This window comes from Amphibalanus amphitrite, unplaced genomic scaffold (assembly GCF_019059575.1).
Source record: "Amphibalanus amphitrite isolate SeventyFive unplaced genomic scaffold, NRLGWU_Aamphi_draft 000109F_arrow, whole genome shotgun sequence".
Classification (NCBI taxonomy): domain Eukaryota; kingdom Metazoa; phylum Arthropoda; class Thecostraca; order Balanomorpha; family Balanidae; genus Amphibalanus; species Amphibalanus amphitrite.
The window spans coordinates 642,323-660,074 of record NW_024881604.1 but is presented as its reverse complement, the minus strand read 5'-3'; the positions used below and the strand labels follow the sequence as shown (position 1 = coordinate 660,074).

Genomic DNA, 17,752 nt, shown 5'->3' with positions numbered 1-17,752 from the left:
TAAAGGACGGGGCGCGTCAAAAGTGGCCCAAGGCGTCGTCTGATCGCCAAATTAATGGTCGCAATCGACTCCTCGGGTCAAAATCTAGCCTCAGTCGAAGGTTCCAGACCTGTGGCTCCTATCCCTCATCCCTTAATCGTCCCTTAAAGGACGGGGCGCGTCAAAAGTGCCCCAAGGCTTCGTCTAATCGCCAAAATAATGGTCGCAATCGATTCCGCGGGTAAATATCTAACCTCAGTCAAAGGTTCCAGACCTGTGGCTCCTATCCCTCATCCCTTAATCGTCCCTTAAAGGACGGGGCGCGTCAAAAGTGCCCCAAGGCTTCGTCTGATCGCCAAAATAATGGTCGCAATCGATTCCTCGGGTCAATATCTAACCTCAGTCGAAGGTTCCAGACCTGTGGCTCCCATCCCTCATCCCTTATTCGTCCCTTAAAGACGGGGCGCGTCCTTTAAGGGCGCGGACTATTAAGGGATGAGGGATAGGAGCCACAGGTCTGGAACCTTCGACTGAGGTTAGATATTGACCCGAGGAATCGATTGCGACCATTATTTTGGCGATCAGACGAAGCCTTGGGGCACTTTTTACGCGCCCCGTCCTTTAAGGGACGATTAAGGGATGAGGGTTAGGAGCCACAGGTCTGGAACCTTCGACTGAGTTTAGATATTGACCCGAGGAATAGATTGCGACTATTATTTTGGCGATCAGACGAAGCATTGGGACACTTTTGACGCGCCCCGTCCTTTAAGGGACGATTAAGGGATGAGGGATAGGAGCTACAGGTCTGGAACCTTCGACTGAGGTTAGAAATTGACCCGAGGAATCGATTGCAACCATTATTTTGGCGATCAGACGAAGCCTTGGGGCACTTTTGACGCGCCCCGTCCTTTAAGGGACGATTAAGGGATGAGGAATAGGAGCCACAGGTCTGGAACCTTCGACTGAGGTTAGATATTGACCGAGGAATCGATTGCGACCATTATTTTGGCGATCAGACGAAGCCTTGGGGCTATTTTGACGCGCCCCGTCCTTTAATGGGCGATTAAGGGATGAGCGATAGGAGCCACAGGTCTGGAACCTTCGACTGAGGTTAGATATTGACCCGAGGAATCGATTGCGACCATTATTTTGGCGATCAGACGAAGCCTTGGGGCACTTTTGACGCGCCCCGTCCTTTAAGGGACGATTAAGGGATGAGGGATAGGAGCCACAGGTCTAGAACCATCGACTGAGGTTAGATATTGACCCGAGGAATCGATTGCGACCATTATTTTGGCGATCAGACGAAGCCTTGGGGCACTTTTGACGCGCCCCGTCCTTTAAGGGACGATTAAGGGATGAGGGATAGGAGCCACAGGTCTGGAACCTTCGACTGAGGTTAGGTATTGACCCGAGGAATCGATTGCGACCATTATTTTGGCGATCAGACGAAGCCTTGGGGCACTTTTTACGCGCCCCGTCCTTTAAGGGACGATTAAGGGATGAGGGATAGGAGCCACAGGTCTGGAACCTTCGACTGAGGTTAGATATTAACCCGAGGTATCGATTGCGACCATTATTTTGGCGATCAGACGAAGCATTGGGACACTTTTGACGCGCCCCGTCCTTTAAGGGACGATTAAGGGATGAGCGATAGGAGCCACAGGTCTGGAACCTTCGACTGAGGTTAGATATTGACCCGAGGAATCGATTGCGACCATTATTTTGGCGATCAGACGAAGCCTTGTGGCACTTTTGACGCGCCCCGTCCTTTAAGGGACGATTAAGGGATGAGGGATAGGAGCCACAGGTCTGGAACCTTCGACTGAGGTTAGATATTGACCCGAGTAATCGATTGCGACCATTATTTTGGCGATCAGACGAAGCCTTGGGGCTATTTTGACGCGCCCCGTCCTTTAAGGGACGATTAAGGGATGAGCGATAGGAGCCACAGGTCTGGAACTTTCGACTGAGGTTAGATATTGACCCGAGGAATCGATTGCGACCATTATTTTGGCGATCAGACGAAGCCTTGGGGCACTTTTGACGCGCCCCGTCCTTTAAGGGACGACTAAGGGATGAGGGATAGGAGCCATAGGTCTGGAACCTTCGACTGAGGTTAGATTTTGACCCGAGGAATTGATTGCGACCATTATTTTGGCGATCAGACGAAGCATTGGGGCACTTTTGACGCGTCCCGTCCTTTAAGGGACGATTAAGGGATGAGGGATGGGAGCCACAGGTCTGGAACCTTCGACTGAGGTTAGATATTGACCCGAGGAATCGATTGCGACCATTATTTTGGCGATCAGACGAAGCCTTGGGGCACTTTTGACGCGCCCCGTCCTTTAAGGGACGATTAAAGGATGAGGGATAGGAGCCACAGGTCTGCAACCTTCGACTGAGGTTAGATATTGACCCGAGGAATCGATTGCGACCATTATTTCGGCGATCAGACGAAGCCTTGGGTCACTTTTGACACGCCCCGTCCTTTAAAGGACGATTAAGGGATGAGGGATAGGAGCCACAGGTCTCGAACCTTCGACTGAGGTTAGATATTGACCCGAGGAATCGATTGCGACCATTATTTTGGCGATCAGACGAAGCATTGGGACACTTTTGACGCGCCCCGTCCTTTAAGGGACGATTAAGGGATGAGGGATAGGAGCCACAGGTCTGGAACCTTCGACTGAGGTTAGATATTGACCCGAGGAATCGATTGCGACCATTATTTTGGCGATCAGACGAAGCCTTGGGGCACTTTTGACGTGCCCCGTCCTTTAAGGGACGATTAAGGGATGAGGGATAGGAGCCACAGGTCTGGAACCTTCGACTGAGGTTAGATATTGACCCGAGGAATCGATTGCGACCATTATTTTGGCGATCAGACGAAGCCTTGGGGCACTTTTTACGCGCCCCGTCCTTTAAGGGACGATTAAGGGATGAGGGATAGGAGCCACAGGTCTGGAACCTTCGACTGAGGTTAGATATTGACCCGAGGAATGGATTGCGACCATTATTTTGGCGATCAGACGAAGCCTTGGGGCTATTTTGACGCGCCCCGTCCTTAAATGGACGATTAAGGGATGAGCGATAGGAGCCACAGGTCTGGAATTTTCGACTGATGTTAGATATTGACCCGAGGAATCGATTGCGACCATTATTTTGGCGATCAGACGAAGCCTTGGGGCACTTTTGACGCGCCCCGTCCTTTAAGGGACGATTAAGGGATGAGGGATAGGAGCCACAGGTCTGGAACCTGCGCCTGAGGTTAGATATTGACCCGAGGAATCGATTGCGACCATTATTTTGGCGATCAGACGAAGCCTTGGGGCACTTTTGACGCGCCCCGTCCTTTAAGGGACGATTAAGGGATGAGGGATAGGAGCCACAGGTCTGGAACCTTCGACTGAGGTTAGATATTGACCCGAGGAATCGATTGCGACCATTATTTTGGCGATCAGACGAAGCCTTGGGGCACTTTTTACGCGCCCCGTCCTTTAAGGGACGATTAAGGGATGAGGGATAGGAGCCACAGGTCTGGAACCTTCGACTGAGGTTACATATTGACCCGAGGAATCGATTGCGACCATTATTTTGGCGATCAGACGAAGCCTTGGGGCACTTTTGACGCGCCCCGTCCTTTAAGGGACGATTAAGGGATGAGGAATAGGAGCCACAGGTCTGGAACCTTCGACTGAGGTTAGATATTGACCGAGGAATCGATTGCGACCATTATTTTGGCGATCAGACGAAGCCTTGGGGCTATTTTGACGCGCCCCGTCCTTTAATGGGCGATTAAGGGATGAGCGATAGGAGCCACAGGTCTGGAACCTTTGACTGAGGTTAGATATTGACCCGAGGAATCGATTGCGACCATTATTTTGGCGATCAGACGAAGCATTGGGGCACTTTTGACGCGTCCCGTCCTTTAAGGGACGATTAAGGGATGAGGGATGGGAGCCACAGGTTTGGAACCTTCGACTGAGGTTAGATATTGACCCGAGGAATCGATTGCGACCATTATTTTGGCGATCAGACGAAGCCTTGGGGCACTTTTGACGCGCCCCGTCCTTTAAGGGACGATTAAGGAATGAGGGATAGGAGCCACAGGTCTGGAACCTTCGACTGAGGTTAGATATTGACCCGAGGAATCGATTGCGACCATTATTTTGGCGATCAGACGAAGCCTTGGGGCACTTTTTACGCGCCCCGTCCTTTAAGGGACGATTAAGGGATGAGGGATAGGAGCCACAGGTCTGGAACCTTCGACTGAGGTTAGATATTAACCCGAGGTATCGATTGCGACCATTATTTTGGCGACCAGACGAAGCATTGGGACACTTTTGACGCGCCCCGTCCTTTAAGGGACGATTAAGGGATGAGCGATAGGAGCCACAGGTCTGGAACCTTCGACTGAGGTTAGATATTGACCCGAGGAATCGATTGCGACCATTATTTTGGCGATCAGACGAAGCCTTGGGGCACTTTTGACGCGCCCCGTCCTTTAAGGGACGATTAAGGGATGAGGGATAGGAGCCACAGGTCTGGAACCTTCGACTGAGGTTAGATATTGACCCGAGTAATCGATTGCGACCATTATTTTGGCGATCAGACGAAGCCTTGGGGCTATTTTGACGCGCCCCGTCCTTTAAGGGTCGATTAAGGGATGAGCGATAGGAGCCACAGGTCTGGAACTTTCGACTGAGGTTAGATATTGACCCGAGGAATCGATTGCGACCATTATTTTGGCGATCAGACGAAGCCTTGGGGCACTTTTGACGCGCCCCGTCCTTTAAGGGACGATTAAGGGATGAGGGATAGGAGCCCCTGGTCTGGAACCGTCGACTGAGGTTAGATTTTGACCCGAGGAATCGATTGCGACCATTATTTTGTTGATCAGACGAAGCCTTGGGGCACTTTTGACGTGTTCCGTCCTTTAAGGGACGACTAAGGGATGAGGGATAGGAGCCATAGGTCTGGAACCTTCGACTGAGGTTAGATTTTGACCCGAGGAATTGATTGCGACCATTATTTTGGCGATCAGACGAAGCATTGGGGCACTTTTGACGCGTCCCGTCCTTTAAGGGACGATTAAGGGATGAGGGATAGGAGCCACAGGTCTGGAACCTTCGACTGAGGTTAGATATTGACCCGAGGAATCGATTGCGACCATTATTTTGGCGATCAGACGAAGCCTTGGGGCACTTTTGACGCGCCCCGTCCTTTAAGGGACGATTAAAGGATGAGGGATAGGGGCCACAGGTCTGCAACCTTCGACTGAGGTTAGATATTGACCCGAGGAATCGATTGCGACCATTATTTCGGCGATCAGACGAAGCCTTGGGTCACTTTTGACACGCCCCGTCCTTTAAAGGACGATTAAGGGATGAGGGATAGGAGCCACAGGTCTGGAACCTTCGACTGAGGTTAGATATTGACCCGCGGAATCGATTGCGACCATTATTTTGGCGATCAGACGAAGCATTGGGACACTTTTGACGCGCCCCGTCCTTTAAGGGACGATTAAGGGATGAGGGATAGGAGCCACAGGTCTGGAACCTTCGACTGAGGTAAGATATTGACCCGAGGAATCGATTGCGACCATTATTTTGGCGATCAGACGAAGCCTTGGGGCACTTTTGACGCGCCCCGTCCTTTAAGGGACGATTAAGGGATGAGGGATAGGAGCCACAGGTCTGGAACCTTCGACTGAGGTTAGATATTGACCCGAGGAATCGATTGCGACCATTATTTTGGCGATCAGACGAAGCCTTGGGGCACTTTTTACGCGCCTTGTCCTTTAAGGGACGATTAAGGGATGAGGGATAGGAGCCACAGGTCTGGAACCTTCGACTGAGGTTAGATATTGACCCGAGGAATGGATTGCGACCATTATTTTGGCGATCATACGAAGCCTTGGGGCACTTTTTACGCGCCCCGTCCTTTAAGGGACGATTAAGGGATGAGGGATAGGAGCCACAGGTCTTGAACCTTCGACTGAGGTTAGATATTGACCCGAGGAATCGATTGCGACTATTATTTTGGCGATCAGACGAAGCATTGGGACACTTTTGACGCGCCCCGTCCTTTAAGGGACGATTAAGGGATGAGGGATAGGAGCCACAGGTCTGGAACCTTCGACTGAGGTTAGATATTGACCCGAGGAATCGATTGCGACCATTATTTTGGCGATCAGACGAAGCCTTGGGGCACTTTTTACGCGCCCCGTCCTTTAAGGGACGATTAAGGGATGAGGGATAGGAGCCACAGGTCTGCAACCTTCGACTGAGGTTAGATATTGACCCGAGGAATCGATTGCGACCATTATTTTGGCGATCAGACGAAGCCTTGGGGCACTTTTTACGCGCCTTGTCCTTTAAGGGACGATTAAGGGATGAGGGATAGGAGCCACAGGTCTGGAACCTTCGACTGAGGTTAGATATTGACCCGAGGAATGGATTGCGACCATTATTTTGGCGATCAGACGAAGCCTTGGGGCACTTTTTACGCGCCCCGTCCTTTAAGGGACGATTAAGGGATGAGGGATAGGAGCCACAGGTCTTGAACCTTCGACTGAGGTTAGATATTGACCCGAGGAATCGATTGCGACTATTATTTTGGCGATCAGACGAAGCATTGGGACACTTTTGACGCGCCCCGTCCTTTAAGGGACGATTAAGGGATGAGGGATAGGAGCCACAGGTCTGGAACCTTCGACTGAGGTTAGATATTGACCCGAGGAATCGATTGCGACCATTATTTTGGCGATCAGACGAAGCCTTGGGGCACTTTTTACGCGCCCCGTCCTTTAAGGGACGATTAAGGGATGAGGGATAGGAGCCACAGGTCTGCAACCTTCGACTGAGGTTAGATATTGACCCGAGGAATCGATTGCGACCATTATTTTGGCGATCAGACGAAGCCTTGGGGCTATTTTGACGCGCCCCGTCCTTTAATGGACGATTAAGGGATGAGCGATAGGAGCCACAGGTCTGGAACTTTCGACTGATGTTAGATATTGACCCGAGGAATCGATTGCGACCATTATTTTGGCGATCAGACGAAGCCTTGGGGCACTTTTGACGCGCCCCGTCCTTTAAGGGACGATTAAGGGATGAGGGATAGGAGCCACAGGTCTGGAACCTTCGCCTGAGGTTAGATATTGACCCGAGGAATCGATTGCGACCATTATTTTGGCGATCAGACGAAGCCTTGGGGCACTTTTGACGCGCCCCGTCCTTTAAGGGACGATTAAGGGATGAGAGATAGGAGCCACAGGTCTGGAACCTCCGACTGAGGTTAGATATTGACCCGAGGAATCGATTGCGACCATTATTTTGGCGATCAGACGAAGCCTTGGGGCACTTTTTACGCGCCCCGTCCTTTAAGGGACGATTAAGGGATGAGGGATAGGAGCCACAGGTCTGGAACCTTCGACTGAGGTTACATATTGACCCGAGGAATCGATTGCGACCATTATTTTGGCGATCAGACGAAGCCTTGGGGCACTTTTGACGCGCCCCGTCCTTTAAGGGACGATTAAGGGATGAAGGAAGGGAGCTAGGGCAAAATAAATGTCATATTCGTGTTCCCCGTCCCCCAATTGACCTGACGACAGTTTTTGAAGCGATTCTGAATCCGACGCTGTATTCGTTGCTGTTGCTGACGCTAACTTCACGGACATGATTGGAGAGGGGTGTGTAAAACTTCCCTGGCTTAATTGATAGGTATTGATTGTCTAACTAAGAAAAGGAGATAATTCACCGTTATGTAATAAGCTCAAAATGTTTCTTACTTTATTTTCACAGGATACGGGCATTGATCCATAATGAACCTACTAACCTGTCCCTCGCCCAGCTCGTTTGCTAACAGCACTGCTTTCGAGAGAAGTGAGCTGCAAAGAAGCAATGGCATGGCTTCATTTCTGCGTTTCTTTCGGTCACATCATTGCTTACTGCTGTTTGTTCCGACGTGTATCCTATAATTTGCACCATTGTTTTTTATCGCGTCGTCCGCGATATAACTGGCTCGGTGGCGAGTGGCGGCCAACTGTGGCCCGGAGTGCCCACGTCGCAGTAAAGCGCAGCCCATTCCGCTAATTAATTACAGCTGCGGCGGCAGCGAGCGGTGGGCTGCTCCATGGCTCCCGGTCGCTGAGGGGTGTGACTGTGGACTGACGGGCTGCCACGGCTGACGGCAGCGGGCATAGGGCTGCTCCATGGCTCCCGAGCGCTGACGGACTGCTATTGCTAGCCGCATAGGGCGACGGGCTGCTAGTTACTGCTGGCCTTAGAGGGCGACGGGCTGCTCCATGGCTCTCGAGCGTCTCCCGCTGGTCTCTGGTGGGCTCCGATGGTGCTGACGAGTCACTCTAGCTGACGGTGCCGACGGTTGATAACGTCAATGACCATGGTTTCTTGAGTCGTGGTGGTGGTGGTGATCGCGGCGGCGGTGCCGCATGTCTTCACCACACTCCTCCACAGCAGTTGTTTATGTTTTATTTTCTGATGTCTGGGATCGGCTCCCGGATCTAGACCATTTTCTAGACCACACTTTCTAGGCTCTGAGGGGGAACCGAAAAGCAATCAGTATCGTTGAGAGAGCCTCTTCCAAACACCTGCGCCCACCCGCAGCCCAAGCCGTCACTGCCTGCTGTCATCCGGGTCCATCCCGCTCATGCTCCCTCCCCCAGGTTAATTAAATGACTAGCGCATCCCATCAGCAACAGGGTGTGATGGACTGTTGCGACAATGTAGCAATCCACTGTGCACCCAATCAAGGTGACATTTTGGGTAACATGTTATTTGATCTATGTAATATTTAATAGAGGCTGTCCCTCCATCTGTAATATCAAGTCATTGGGGTCACCGTGGTATGGCACAGAATACCTGTAGATAGCTCAGTCTGTCAATAAACATAACTGGCTCAGAACTGTCTTTTTTTACTCCCAACTCCCAATTTGTCACGTACTCTATACTCATGCTAGAAATATGCCCCAACGAAATGCGGATTGACGGATTGCCTTTCGTTTTAATTTCCATTGACTTTTATTGATTGTGCTACTGATTGAATTAGCATTGCCTTTAACTGATGTATGTACAATTCATGTTATTTCATTTTTTAATGTCTACTGGCTGGGTAGTGGGTATTCCGTACATTTTCTCCAATAGATGAGGAATGTGTCACTAATCATATGCTCTTCTCGTGAGTTTTCTATGAATTCATGCATGCTTCCTTCACAATAGGCAGTAGGCACCTACCCAAATCACTCATCACAAATCTCTGGTCTCTTTTTTACGCCGTCATTTTTAGTGCTGTACGAGCCGCATACTTTTTCACACAATGGAAACTCCTCCTGCCACTGACGCCTGCTATGATTGGATCGATGCCACAAATTATTATCTCATTTTTCCTCTCTCAAGGATCAGGGACGCCTTGTCTGTGAGCCCCATCTGTGCGGCCTGTGAACTGATGATACTGCTGGCGGCGGGCGGTGTCCAATTCAACTGTGATCGGTGTCCGTTCTTACGGTGGTCGGTAACTCGGTATCCATTTCAACAGCGGCGGACGGGGTCCATTCCAACAGCAGCGGACAGTGTCCATTCTGGTGGACGGTATCCATTGTCCCCGCCGGGCGGGGGACGGTACCCATTCCGGGAGCGGACGGCACCCATTCCAGTGGCGGATTGTACCCATTCCTGCGGTGGCGGACGGTACCCATTCCGGCGGACGGTACCCGTTAAGGTGGCCGCACACCGGGCCATTCGGCGGGCGAGATTCCGCAAAAGCGGAATGTCGCGGGCGACATTCCTACAGCGGCTTTCCGCTTGTTTTCAGCAGTTTACAGGACCATTCGGCGGTGCGATTTTCTACTTAGTATTTTCAGGAACTTTATGTGAAACATTTTATGATAAATATAAACGAATGCAAACTAAATACATTTAAGCAATACAATATTTGCTTATTTAATGCGATTATGCTATATTTCTGTACAATAAAGTTTTGAATATCTATTAATTTGACATAATTTCTGGAGGAAGTTGCAAAAAAATAAAGCTCGTGATTAATGTAAACAACCGTGTTTGTCGACAAATGCAAGAAACCCAAGGCCCTAAAACATAAGGTTGGACGAAGTTTTCTACCAAAAATGTACTAGAATCACGGACGTATAAATAAACTGGACTGACAATCCCAATGGACCTCCTATGGAAGATAGTGAAGCCGACAAGGCGCCATTTTACGTTGCCAAAAAAACCGTGCTCTGGAAGGTCATCGAGCCAATACAATTAGAATTGCGTCCAAACGGATGATCGGATCGAGATGCTGGTGGTACCGTTCGACGGGTAATTCCTTGAGGCAGGTGATGATGGATGTCACATGTCACCCGGTGTCACATGGCTCGTGCCACGTGCCGGCAAACTTACAAAGGGCAAAAACCTTTAAGCGACGCTTCAAATCAAACGAAGGGCGGCACAGGTGCCAAACTCACAGGTCACATGTCCCAGTGTTCGACCACTAACATATGGTATGCTCGGCATCAGGGGGTGCCGAATGCACGCGCTAGTGGCGAAAAACATGTTTTGAGGAGGCATCCTCCGATTCCGGAAAACCTTGACCTAGGCACACCAAATTTGGCACACTGACACTACTGGACACGCACTTTAAGGTGCTGTACAAATGGGCGTGCTGGGGTACACGGTGCACGTGCTGTGCACGTGCAAACCTTTTGATGTTGCACTCCAGGTGTCACATATGCGGGTAGGGCGGGTAGCGCTGGCAAGCTTAAAGTGCCAAATTTACACAGGCCACCCAGAATGTATTCCAGCATAGTTATTGAGCATATCCATCTCCTGGTGGCCCCCAAAGGTGCGCTCTGCACGTGCAAAAAAAAAAATATCCGCGCCGGGGGGTGGGGATGATTGGACACCCTATGTGGATTTATGTGAATATCTCGAAAACGGCGTTGTGTAGCGCCGCCGTTTTCGGCACACCTTTTCATACATATTTTTCACAAATGCTGCATAACTTTCAGACTTAGGTCGCTCAAGGTGAGGTCACCAGGTTACGTCCAAGTGGCCTTACCTTAGGAAAAAATTATAATGCCCGTCATAGCTACACAGGCTATACAATCGGCTTAAAACGTGCAGCAATTGATAAGATCAACAGTATATACGTAGAGTACCTACCTTTACCTCGAAATTTCAATATCACTGACCTAGGGATCTGTTGATTTTGCGACCTCAGACCACCAGCACGGCAAATCATTTATTTTGTCAAATTCGGGCTCCTAAACTTTTTGCTACCCAGCAACGCAAATTTACGCCTCAATCGCCGGCCAGCGCAGCATAGGCATCTTTGCTATCTACGTTGTTTGAGTCTGCAGTAATACTGTACCGCAATAACCATTATCTTCATCTTTCACCCATAGATGGCAGTAGCAAAGCGCCTGCATCTATGCTGCGCCGCAGTGCTCTTACAATACGAGCTGAGCAATGAGCATTGAGCAAGCAAGTGATATTGAAATCATAGGCGGCGGAACGAGCGGGGCACCGTGCCCCCCTTTGATTTTGGCATTTTAACATAGCCCTTTCCATGCAACGCCCTATGGGCGTTGCATGGAAAGAATGGGACCAAAAGTCGGCAGTGTCCCCCTTTAATTGAAGGTGTTCCGCCGCCACTGATTGAAATTCCGAGGTAAAGGTACTCTACGTATAGGTATACTGTTGCTCTTATCAATTGCTGCACGTTTTAAGCCGATTGTATAGTCTGTGTAGCTACTAGCTATGACGGGCACTACCTATAACTTTTCCTAAGGTAAGGTCACTTGCACGTAACATGATGACCTAACCTTGAGTGGCCTAAGTCTGAAAGTTACGCAGCATATGTGAAAAAGATGTATGAAAAGGTGTGCCAAAAACGGCGGCGCTACACAACGCCGTTTTCGAGATATTTACATAAATCCACATAGGGTGTCCAAGCATCCCCACCGCCCGGCGCGGATAATTTTTTGCACGTGCAGAGCGCACCTTTGGGGGCCACCAGGAGATGGATATGCTCAATAACTATGCTGGAATGCATTCTGGGTGGTCTGTGTAAATTTGGCACTTTGAGCTTGCCAGCGCTACCCGCCCTACCCGCATATGTGACACCTGGAGTGCAACATCAAAACGTTTGCACGTGCACAGCACGTGCACCGTGTACCCCAGCACGCCCATTTGTACAGCACCTTAAAGTGCGTGTCCAGTAGTGTCAGTGTGCCAAATTTGGTGTGCCTAGGTCAAGGTTTTCCGGAATCGGAGGATGTCTCCTCAAAACATGTTTTTCGCCACTAGCGCGTGCATTCGGCACCCCCTGATGCCGAGCATACCACACTGTAAAAAAAAGTTTAGCACCGTAGAGGTACTTTTCAATTGACTAATTTTCAGTACCCTAGCGGTGCTAAGCTAAGCATTTTATTCGTACTTAACTGAGATCTAGTTTAGTATCAAGGTGCTAATATAAGTACCCATATTTGTTTAGCACCCGTGTACTAAATGTAGTACCCTACACCTGCTAGACCAATTTTCAGTACCCTAGCGGTGCTAAACTTTAAAAGGTGCTAAGAATAGCATGCAGTTAGTACCTTCCGTACTCACATATGAACCGTTTTAGCGCTATTGTTACCCCACGACAAGCAGAATAATGCTAACGAAAGCATTGGGGCTGAAAGTAGAATATCTATACTAGTTAAAGCTGCTGCATGAAAAGTTCGCAAAAACTGTTTTCTTTAGCAGCACATACTTTCACTTATAGTTACTGCAAAAAGGACTAATCAATTACCAAAAAGGAAATTGTGTAAGGCCGAAAAGACGTGCAAAAAAGGTTATATCCTAGATAAGTGATAACTACAAGTCTCAATGATTGTGTTTTGCATTCTGCAATATTCCCGTGTAAGTGCATCTTTCAAGCATCCAACACATTATAAAATTAAAAAATAATAATGGAACATTTATTAACACTTCATATCATCTGCATGAAAAACAAATGTAAATATATACACAAACAAACGCACGGAAAATAACGAAAGATCGCTCATATACCTGCACACTCGCAGTGACCGACGATTAACGCGAGATCGACTGGGGGAGGCGGGGGGGGGGGGGGGGTCGTTGAACCGACGTTCCGTTCATGGCCATAAGTTCGACGTCATCCACGACCAGACGGCGTTTAGTGATAGACGGAACCGGAGACCCCGTGTTGTTGTCGTAGTTGTCCTCCATTGTCAGTGGTAGTCGACGGAAGAACTGACCAGGCCCCATGCCTGGAGCAAAAAAAAACTGGATCAGTTCCAAGATTTTTTTCTGTTGGGAGCTATTTTCGCAAACAACACAACTTTCCTTCAGACCAAGAAGCGCGATTTGCCAAAGTCGGAATATGAAGCACTTAAACAATATAAGATAATGTCAAAAGATACAACGTGTCAGACTCACCAAAGTCGATCAACGTCGGTGTCGGTGGCATGTGTCGGTGGTAAATGCTCATGTACCACCCGGCCCCGGAGCACTTCACTTCACTTCACTGCACCGCTGCACTGCACTTCCCTCCACCTCACTGCCTCCCGGAGCAGGGGCACGCACTCCCATGCCACGCACGACGGATTCCACCGATAATAGCTGATAAGCTATCATTCCAGAGCTATCACTCGGTGGCATGTGCCCGGAGCACTTCACTTCACTTCATTTCCCTTCATATACCGGAGCACGTGCACACACTCCCACCACGACCAACGGACTCCACTAAAATGGCGCAACACGTGGCCGGAAACAGCTGGCACGCGCATGCGCATATCGCTCTGCGCCGTCAAAACGTGCTAAAGGGCTGGTGATAAGACTCCCAGAGATTTGTAAAGCAGGGCTTAGCTACTTTCTATGGCGCCAATTTCAAATTTGCTTCCTCTGTAAGCATGTCCGGTTCTATTGTGATACTAACGTAAGCACCATATTCAGCATTACCAACTTCTAAAACACTTAAAATGGTTCTAATTAGAAATCCAGCTTGAAAGAGCACTCACTGATGGACTGGGTACTAGCAGAAGTAGACGTTAAGCTCAGTAGAAGAATAGGTGATCTAAACTTATAATATTTGATGGGAATGTTAGCTATCATTAGCACAGTATTAGCACCATGCTTCTTTGTAAATACGTCGTAGGGTTCTTTTGACGCTAAAAGGTGCTACGAATAGCAGCCGTTAGTACCCCAAATGCTAAACTTTTTTTACAGTGCATATGTTAGTGGTCGAACACTGGGACATGTGACCTGTGAGTTTGGCACCTGTGCCGCCCTTCGTTTGATTTGAAGCGTCGCTTAAAGGTTTTTGCCCTTTGTAAGTTTGTCGGCACGTGGCACGCGCCATGTGACACCGGGTGACATGTGACATCCATCATCACCTGCCTCAAGGAATTACCAGTCGAACGGTACCACCAGCATCTCGATCCGATCATCCGTTTGGACGCAATTCTAATTGTATTGGCTCGATGACCTTCCAGAGCACGGTTTTTTGGCAACGTAAAATGGCGCCTTGTCGGCTTCACCTGAATGGAGGTGGTTGCGGGTCCAGTTTATTTATACGTCCGTGACTAGAATAGCGCACGAGTCAAAGCTATTTCCGCTGTTTCTTTACAAATATATCGCAAACAAGCTTTTTCTGTAATAAATCATTATTTTGAAGCTAAGCGACCAGTTGCTATAAATTCAATAAGCAAATACTTATTTTTTAAATAAAAGCCTAGCTTATATAGTCCAACTCTAGTTGAATAATCAAGTAGATGTAGATGTAGATGTAGATGTGGGGTGTTGCCTTTGCATCGGCACCCCTGTTGTTTGCAGAAAATTCACTCACAAAGCTTTTACTACGACTAAGCACGTGGTAACTAAGCACTAAGCAGAAACAAATGCGTGCGTGCCAGGGATGTGCATTTAGCGGTTTTTAGGCAAAAAATAAAATAAAATGCGAGCAAAAAAATGATGAACACCATTTCTTCAGCCTGCATTGCCTTGCTTAACCTTCAGTGTTCTTCTCCTCGATTTCCACATGTTGTAAAGAATGTCCTTTTTTTCTTCAATGTTTTCTGACTCAAACAGGAAAGTCCCCATAATTGTTTCTTGGTTTTCACGCATTGGCTTTTGTAACAAAATTGTTTTGCACCTTTCTTGTGATATTCCTTCATCTGGACAATCCAGCAAAAAATGTTTTAGATCTTCTTTTTCACATCCACAAATGACACACTCTGTGCTTTGCCCTGTATGTCTTTTTCTGTCATTCAAAGGAAGTGTAGCTGTTCTTGCTCTAAATAAAATCATGGATGCTGGTTTGTTGTCATACACCAAATCTTCTTTTATTTCTGTTTTCCATTCCTTGTACATTCCAAGACTTGTTCTTTCCTTAACTTCATCCTCCCACTTTTTGCTGTCCCATTTCTTTGCCCTTCTTTCAATATCCATTTTTGTTACAGCCGGTATCTCTGGATCAATGCCATATTCCTCTTTATACTTCAAGCTGGTTTTTGTCCATTTACTCTGTCCATGTCTTTTCATTTCTTCTACAACATTTTTTAAAAGCATATTTTCCCTCATTTGAATATTCTTCAGGTACAGAAGTCTTCCTTTCATTATCCTTGTCTTCATTTCTGATGCCCCTATTTCTCCTCTCAAGGAGCAATTTGGTGCATACATAGGCGCACCTAGTATGCTTCTGTAGACTTTATTTTCTATTCTTTGAAGTTGCTTAATCTCAGAATCTGTGAAACTGATTATGCTTGATCCATACAATATAGCAGGGATCGCTACACTTTTCCAAAATGTCTTTCCAATCAATAATCTTTGACAGCTTTGGTACATGATTGGCAAAGTCATATTGGCCATCTTGTTAGCCTTTTCAATAGTTTTCTCTTCTGTTCTTTAAACATGTTTCTCTTGTCTTCAATCTCAATTCCTAAGTATTTTATACGATCTTGCACCTTTATTCCCAATATACTGTCAGGTTTTTCCTTCATATTCCATATAATGACAGAGCTTTTTTCTTTATTTATCTCCAGTCCACAACTTCTGCTCACTTCAATTACCACGTTTAGGTTATTTTCAGCATCATGTAAAGTTTGTGCCATTACTAATCCATCATCTGCATAGAAAAGTACTTGTATGTTGAATAAATCATTTGAAAAACCTTTTCCTCTTTTCTCCAATTCTGTCGTTATGATGTATGTCACCAACTTAAAAAGTGTAGTTGATCCGGTACATCCTTGTCTTATGCCACTGGTAACATTGATAGTCTGCGTGACTGACTCATTCAGCTCCACCTTTGTACTGTCCCCATTGTAGATCTCTGTAATGGCATCAATCACTAATGGATCTATCTTGTACTTCTTCATATTTTCTACTAGAACATCTCTTCTAATCGAATCATAAGCTTTCTTATAGTCAATTGATATCAAAATAAGTGGTTTCTTTCCTTTGAAACTTTCCTCCACACAGTACTGCACAATCAATAAGTTGTCCTCCACTCTTCCTCCTGCAGTAAAACCGGCTTGTGTCTCCTTCATCTCATCATTTACTCTCAAATGTTTTTCTATCTTGTCCTTAATCATGCTCATAAATATTTTGTATGATATATTTGTCAGAGCTATGGGTCTGAGATCTTTAGCCAATGGCTTCTTTTTCTTAGGTAACATTCTCGTCCTTGATGTTTTCCATTCTTGTGGGATGTTTCTGCTTTCTAAGCTATTATTCATGCATTTGTTCAGAATTATCAGACTTCGTTCACTTTTGAGGATCACTTTATACATTTCTGGCTTCAGTTCATCTGGACCAGCTGCTGTTCCTGTCTTCAATCTACCAAGAGTCTGTTTTAATTCTGCAATTTCAAAAAGGTTACATTCCATTGCTCTTATTTCATGTTGGGGTGGCTGTGAGACCATATCCAAATGTTCTCTCAGCTGTTCCTGTACATTGTCCTCTTCCAAATGGCTGTTTTCTTCCAGATATTCTTGATATTGTCTTTTTATTTCTTCATTCCACTTCTCTTCTATGTTATTTTCGTGCTGTTGGTAAATACTTTTCCAGTATTTAGATAGCTGCTCTTTTGCATCTTCATCGTTGAGTTTTGAACCATTGTCATCAAATATGTCAGCCCCCACTCTTTTCGTCTCCCTGTACCTAAGTTTATCAATATGCTTCCATATTGCCTTGCTGTTATGTTTATCCTTCTTGATGTCTGCTACTATTTTACATTCATACAAATGAACTGCCTCCTTGACTAGGGCCTGTACCCTTTTCTTTTGCTTCTTATATTCATTTTCAAAGTAGCTTCTCATGGTTTCAGATTCTGCATTTCTCTTCTGCCTGTTTAATGATTTCCTTTTCTTTACTTCCTCCTTTATCTCTGTTGTTATCCATGGGGGTTCCATTGAACATTCCCCTTCTTCTTTTTCCATTCTTCTTCTATACACCATTTTGAGCGTTCGATCCCTAACCTCTAACATCGTTTTGTTATAATCTTGCATGGTTGTCACATCTTTTTCTTCTAAAGCCTTTTCTAATTCTTCTATAAACACTTGCAAGTTATCATCTTTGCAGGAATAGTAAGTCACTTCTCCACATTTCGCGGAATATCTTTTCCCTTTTCCCGTTTCTATCTTGAAGCTTGCCTCTATGAGGTTGTGGTCTGAAAGATCAAATACTTCCTTATTTTCATCAATCTTCATATTCTGGAAAACTCTGTACATTGTTTCGTTCAC

At 47.0% G+C, this 17,752-nt stretch overlaps 1 protein-coding gene across 2 annotated transcripts in view; it reads left to right on the top strand.

Annotated features, from left to right (window-relative positions):
• LOC122380917 (26S proteasome non-ATPase regulatory subunit 5-like) overlaps positions 1-17,752 on the top strand; it is a 73,412-nt gene that overhangs the window by 16,780 nt on the left and 38,880 nt on the right. The gene's annotated exons all lie outside the window — the stretch shown is intronic.